Raw genomic sequence first — 7364 nt, forward strand, 5'->3', positions numbered from 1 at the left:
CACATCTAACATTGTATTTTGACCTCAAATAGTCTTTATTTTAGCATCTGTGAGGATACTGAATGATTTTTTTACAATACTTAAGCTTCTCTTACTTTGAAGAGTGAAAGTGTTTTGTTTTATTTTATTTTTTTTAGACCAAGTATCTTTATTTCCAAAGTCAAATGCTTCAACGAGTGAAAGTGTTTTAAACCACAGTTTTGTAAATATATCTCTAAATCTTTTTTTCCCTCATTTGTTGATAACTGCATTTTAAAAAAAAATACATTTTTTTTCATCATTGTCTTTTAGCACTAATGCTACTTCTGAGTGAGCGTGTCCGAGCAAACAGGCCTGCCATCTCTGGACCGTAGCTATAGCACCAAGGAAGACACACAAACATGCACACACACACATACCCAAGTCAAACACAGAACTAATTTCTTTTGATAAAAAATAAAATAAAATGCACACAGAAATTTTCAGAGGAGTCTGGTGCTTCCCAGAGCAAGTCCACGCAGGCTTACTGTCGCCATCTGAATACATGTAAACCCTGGATGGCAGGGTCCAATCTCAGCCTGAAACGGCCACGCACTTCACTAGAAATTCAGTTGAGATCTCCCCCAATAATGTTGCTACCACAACAACGAAATCAAAATCCCAGATGCAAGCAATGCCAAGTCTTTCTTGAATCAAGCTGCGCGAAAGCTTTTTATCTTGTGAGAAAATATGGGAGCAGGCTTTAACTCCTGTTTTGGGACCAAACCCAGAGGAGAAAGACTTCCTCATGTTGTCCACCTTGCCTGTCTAGGCTGTCACGGTGTCAGGGTCCTGAGCCTCACACCGGTGGCTGTGTCCTGCTCGCTCTTGTGAGCGTTGGTTCACTTGCTTACGCATATTTTTGGAAACTCACAGCAGTGCCAGAGGTTCTGTGGTCGCTCGTTTATGAGTCCACTCTGCATGACACTCAGCTACACGCCCCTTGGGGTCAGACGTGGCTCATTTCATCCCACAAATATGTTCTCAGCCTAGCTCTGCGAGAGATGATAAACCAGCCACACTCAAAGCTTTGTGCCAACTCCTCCATTCAAGGGTTTTCAAGGGTTTTTAATCTGCACAGATGCATTTCTAGGTCTGCTTCCCACCATACCTTGTGCCCCCATCAGATCATCTCCATTCCCAGTGCTGTGGCAGCTCTAGGTTCACGCAGGATCGTCCTGGACCCCATGCACACTGTTAGCTCTGAGACCTGCCTCTTCTCCTGACGTGGCCACCATCTAGCTACTCAGTTTGACTGACTCTGGGATTCCCCTTGGACCTCTTGCAACTTGGCACCTGCCTGTCTTAAACTTTGCACAGATGCTAGTTCACCTTCAGACTTTCTGCTGTCCAGGAGGAGGCTCTCTGCCCCATACTGTGATCCTCACAGCCTAGGTACCTGAGCTTCACAGCCTCTACCGGCCCCTCCGGTGTGAGTGAGGGAGAGGTTGTGCTGGGCACGCACCCTCTTTGATTCCTGAATGCTGGTCCTGTCCTAAGTATCACTACTGGAGAGTCAGCACTCACTGTGAGCCTCAGTTGACTGACTGACCACATATGGAAGTAGCTTTTAGTCTCCTTTCAGTAAAACAACATGTTTCCTACAATGAAATTATAATCTGCTTATCTTGCTGAGATTTTTAAATTTTTTTAAAGCTTTTATTGGTTTGAGAGAGAAAGAGCACAAGTGAGATGAGAGGCATAGGGAGAAGCAGACTTCCCCCACTGAGCAGGGAGCCCGATGTGGGACTCGATCCCAGGACCCCAAGACCTGGACCCCAACACCATGACCCAAGCAGAAGGAAGACGCTCCTCCGATGGAGCCACTCAGGTGCCCTTGCTGAGATATGTATAGAATAGAAAATTCTCTATCAACTAAAAATTATTTGTCACAGATCCATTCAAATCCCTTATATATGCAAGATGATGAACAAGTTTCCATCAAATGAATCAGGTTAGGCATATGTTTATTTATTTTATTTTTTTAAAGAAAAAGAGGGAGAGAAAGAGAGCATGGACCACTCGCTGAGAGCAGAGCCCATTGCAGAGCTTGATTGCACGACCCTGATATCATGACCTGAGTCAAAATTAGATGCTTAACTGACTGAGCCAATGTTTTTCCCCAATTTTCTGTCACAGATAACAGAAATGAAATAGAGATCTATTCACCAAAAGAAAAGGAGTGAGGAGTACAGGTATTTCTTTGGATCCATCCCACCTGTTCAGTGAGGGAAACTTGTATGGCTGGGTCATGAACTCCCTGCCTAGATGCAGTCATGGTGCCTGTAGAGATAGAGACCCTGTTGGCTGGTGATATACCAGCCTGTTTTTAGAGCAATCACAGGAAAAAAATGATAACCTCAGCTCTCATAGATCTTATAACAACCAAGAAATGATGTATCTATAATCATGTACCAAATTATGTTGGGAAAAAAATTATGTTGGAAATACTTTCCTTTTCTCTGATGACGAAAAATTACTAATCTCATCACCTAATCATCTTTTGACTGAAAATAAGATGCTGTTGGAATGTTATAATTATCAAGGATACAAAAAAGTTCTGAGTAAGCCAAGACATTATTGTCGCAACTCAGTTATTTGTATACTTCTTTGCTAATTATTTCTGAATGCCATATGATCAAGCAAGCAAGTTTCATGAAAGAGAAAAGGTATCATTTTGGAAAAAGCATTTGTGCATGTACCCAACATATAGCATGCTGTGTATTCGATTGGAATCGTGTAGAACCATCAAAACTAAACCAGGTAAAGAAACCAGGAACCATCAAAACTAACTTTTCATTTTCTTTCTTTTTTTTTAAGATTTTATTAATTTATTCGTGAGAGACACAGATTGAGAGTGGAAGAGACATAGGTAGAGAGTGTAGCAGGCTCCATGCAGGGAGCCCAATGTGGGACTCGATCCTGGGACTCCAGGATCATGCCCTCTGCCAAAGGTAGTTGCTCAACTGCTGAGACACCCAAGCGTCCCCGGACTTGTCATTTACTTTTTTTATATATATATAAATTTATTTTTTTATTGGTGTTCGATTTGCCAACATATAGAATATCACCCAGTGCTCATCCCGTCAAGTGCCCCCCTCAGTGCTCGTCACCCAGTAACCCCCACCCCATGCCCTCCTCCCCTTCCACCACCCCTAGTTCGTTTCCCAGAGTTAGGAGTCTCTCATGTTCTGTCTCCCTTTCTGATATTTCCCACTCATTTTTCTCTTTTCCCCTTTATTCTCTTTCACTATTTTTTATATTCCCCAAATGAATGAGACCATATAATGTTTGTCCTTTTCCGATTGACTTATTTCACTCAGCATAATACCCTCCAGTTCCATCCACATCAAAGCAAATGGTGGGTATTTGTCGTTTCTAAGGCTGACTTTTCATTTTCTAACAATAAAGCTATAATCTAAGTGTAACGGCGGAGAATGTTTTCCTTCTTGTCAATTAAAAACAAACAGGCTTTTTAAAAATATATATATACTAATCATGATTCTGTTTCAAGTGTTGATACACAAGAAAATTTCAAAAATATACATTGAAATACACAAAAGACCATCTGTTCTAAAACCTGGCACTTGATACTATTGAGACCACTTTTTTATTTTATTTATTTATTTATTTATTTTGAGAACACTTTTAAACGAAGTGTAACAACGGTAATTGTGTTGGTCTGAATCAAGTTCTGGACAAACCGCCACAGAATCGATATGTGATGAAATTTGGACACCACTTCTCTTTTGGCATGATCCAGGATCCATTCAAATGCGTAATTACTTTACCCAAGCCTGTCAGGAGGATAGAATAACTGAAGCTTGTTGCCTTGGAGAGAGATGAATGAAAATGGAAATAAGTACAGCTCAGTATGGCAGGGTGCTGCGGGGGTGTTGATGAGATGGTCCTAGGGAAGATTGTCTCTTCAGAAAGGATTGATAGCCTGTCAGATGCAACCAGTACTCAGGTCTTCTTAGATTGCAAATTTGACTCCTTGAAGCTTTTCTGTTGGAGGCATTGTGACCTCATTTGTGCTCAGGGGACAGAGTAGGGGACTGGAAGAGTCATGAAGCCTTGATGAGGGACAGACATCTTCGTTGACACTTGAGGGAAGAGTTGAAGAGTTACTCAAGTGAAATGATGGGTCCAAGGCTTCAGGAAAAGAAATAAGAAACGTGGTTATGAATGGACCTTATGTACACTTTACTCATCAAGCCAGAAAATGGGATCTTCAGAAAGTCTCCAGGTACCACTAAGCCTTCCTAACTCTCAAATATAAGCTCATCCTGTTTTTGTTTTTAAGCTGGTAGTAAGGTGTAAGCTTTAAATCATTTCTATCTCAAGCATACTGCCTGGAACAGAGTGGGTGACCAATAAATATTTATTAGGTAATTGTAGAAACAAATGAATGGATTCCAAGGGCTGCTCAGTTGCTGCCTATGCTCACATCATTTTCTGCATTGTCTAATGTAATCAGTTCCTAAGTATATTTACTGTCCCCAGTCTCATTTCTCCCTCCTAAATTATAAATTAGAGTATGTTATTGTTCTATTTATAATCCTTCAATGATTAAGATTCAATTACTCTGAAATATGCTAGGACAATGGAACTTTGAATAACTGTTGTGTAAAGCAATTTGGCATCAAAGAATGAAAGCTTTGTTTCCAGTAATTCCAAGCCTTGAAGTTTATGCTAAGAATCCAATTAAAAAAAGATTTATGCTCAGAAAATGTTAGGTACAATATGATTTATAGTAGGCAAAATTCAGACAACTTCAATATATGTATATTATTCTCTGTTTACCTGATGGGGTTTCAGTGTATTCATTAGAAGTAATTCATTAAAAATAATCTGTCTAGATAATTCAAACACCAAACTGTCTTGACTAGTCTAGCTTTATGGTAAGTCTTGAGTTCAGACAGTACAAATGTTCCAATTAAAAAGATATTTTACCAATTCCATGTCATTTGCGTATCCCTATGAATCTCAGAATGAGTTTCTCAATTTAACCAAAAACGTCTCCTGGAAAGGCAATTGGAATTACATTAAATCTATGGATTAAATTAAGAGGATTATAATCTGAAATTATTGAAAACAGTGGCAGTGACCATAGTATATCTTTCCATTTCCGTGCAGAAGTTCCTCTTAATTGCTTCATATTTTGAAATTGTTTTAAATAGGGTTATTTTTAATTTTATATTTAAATTTGCTGCTGGCATACAAAAGCAAAATAGATCCCTGTTAATGGACCTTGTACCTGAGAGTATGTTAAATTTACTTACTAGTTATGGTAACTTTCCTAATCCTCAGGATAGTGCACATAATAGAGTAAAAACAATCGTCATCTGTGAATATGCACAGTTTTAATTCTTCCTTTCAAAATGTTTGCCTCTATTTCTAGCTCATTGTAGTGGTAAGGACACCTCAGACATGGTGAATAAAAGTAAGAATGACATCCACACCTTATTTAATCTTATGTGGGAAACATTCGCTGTCTTATTTTTATGTATAATTTATCTCAGTGTCTTGTATAGAAGCTCTTTATCAGATTGAGGAAGTTTCCATTAATTTCAAGTTTTCAGAAAAAAAAATTATCATGAAAGGGTATTACGTTTTGCCAAATGCTTTTGCTGCACCTATTGGGATGACATTATTTTCCTTTATTTTCCATTAATAATTGGTAATATATTGATTGGATTTTCAATGTCAAACCGACCATCCCTTCCTGCGATGATGTCATTCTTATGCGTTACTTAATTTATTTTCAATACACGTTTTGTTTCTAAAGCTCATTGGTCTAAGTAAATTGGCCTATAAATTATTTTCTTGTAATGTCTTTATAATTTTTAAATATCAGGAATTTTCTGGAAAGTATTACATCTTCTTCTATTTTAGCATTTGTAAAAAGTGTTTGTATGAGATTGGTAGTGTTTGTTCCTTTCCTGTTTAATAGAATTCAATAGTAAAACCATTTGGACCTTACTTTTTTATTTTAAAGTTTCTGGGAAGAAATTTTGTTTCTTCTAGAGACAATGGGTTATTCAAATTTTCTGTCTCTTGAGTGTTTCTTTGTTTTCATTTTTGTAAAGCACTTTGAAGATAATATATACATATATGTACTGTATCAATACACATATATTTGTATATATGTATATATTTTATATATATTTTAAATCACTTTATTGAGATATGATTGATATACTAAAAGCTTTACATATTTAATGCATACAACTTGACAAATATCCATGAAATGGTTATTACTACTATTTTGTGTGTGATGAGAATATTTAATAAAATATTTACCCTTTTAGCAATTTTTTATTTTATTTTTTTTAGGTGGATAGAAGGAAGAGTAGCCTGCATGGGGCTCAATCTCACGACCCTGAGGTCATGACCTGATCTGAAATTAAATCAAGAGGCTGGCTCCGGCTCTTAGCCAACTGAGCCACCCAGCCACCCTTGTGAGCAGTGCCTTTTACTATAGGCACCATGTTGCACTGTAGATCCCTAGGACTCACTCATCTTGCATAGCTGAAACTTTATAGCCTTTGACTAATACGTCCCCATTTCTCACCACCTAGCCACGTTACCACTACCATTCTCCTTTGTGCCTCGATGAGTTTGCCCATGGTAGATATCTCATGTAAATGACACCATGTAGGGTTTGTCTTTCTCCTTCTGCCTTATTTGACTCAGCATAAAGTTTCCAGATTCCTCCATGTTGTCTCAAATGGAAAGGCTTCCTTCCTTCTTTTGGGTCCAAACAGTATTCTACTGTGCAAACATCACATTTTCTCTCTCCATTTGTCAGCCTATGGATAGCGTTTACGTTATTTTCATGTCCTGGCTATTGTGAATAATAATGCAATGGACATGGAAGCGCAGATACCTCTTTGAGACCCTGATTTCAGCTTCTTTGCCTACATTCCCAGATATGGGGTTGCATGATCATCCAGCGGTTCTATTTTTAATTTTTTGAATTATCTCCATACGGTCTTCCACAGTAGCTGCACCAATTACATTCCCACCAACAGTGCATGAGGGCTCTCCGTTCTCCACATCCAATCAGTTTCAGTAAGGTTTATTTGTCAAGGAATTTGTCATTTTTCACCAAAGTAGCTCAATTTATCGGCATACAAATTTGTTATAACACTTTCATACTCTCGATATAGGCAGAGTCTACAGTAATATCCCATCTTTCATTTATGATATTGGCAATTTTGTTGCTTTTTCTTTCTGGTGATCAATTTCACTAATTATATAAATTTTATTAGTTTTCCAAAGAACCAAATTCTGACCCTGATATTTTTCTCTTTCCTTTGTCTCTTTTCTACTTCATGGAT

General features: G+C 38.1%; 1 long non-coding RNA gene across 1 annotated transcript; it reads left to right on the plus strand.

Moving 5' to 3' along the window:
* Positions 1–3900: 3900 nt before the first annotated feature.
* On the plus strand, positions 3901–6752 carry LOC140619815 (uncharacterized). Its single transcript, XR_012019636.1, has 2 exons — positions 3901–4267; positions 6358–6752. It is a non-coding gene; the product is annotated as an uncharacterized lncRNA (long non-coding RNA).
* Positions 6753–7364: the final 612 nt, after the last annotated feature.

The sequence above is a fragment of the Canis lupus genome, chromosome 27 (assembly GCF_048164855.1).
Source record: "Canis lupus baileyi chromosome 27, mCanLup2.hap1, whole genome shotgun sequence".
In the NCBI taxonomy this organism is placed as follows: domain Eukaryota; kingdom Metazoa; phylum Chordata; class Mammalia; order Carnivora; family Canidae; genus Canis; species Canis lupus.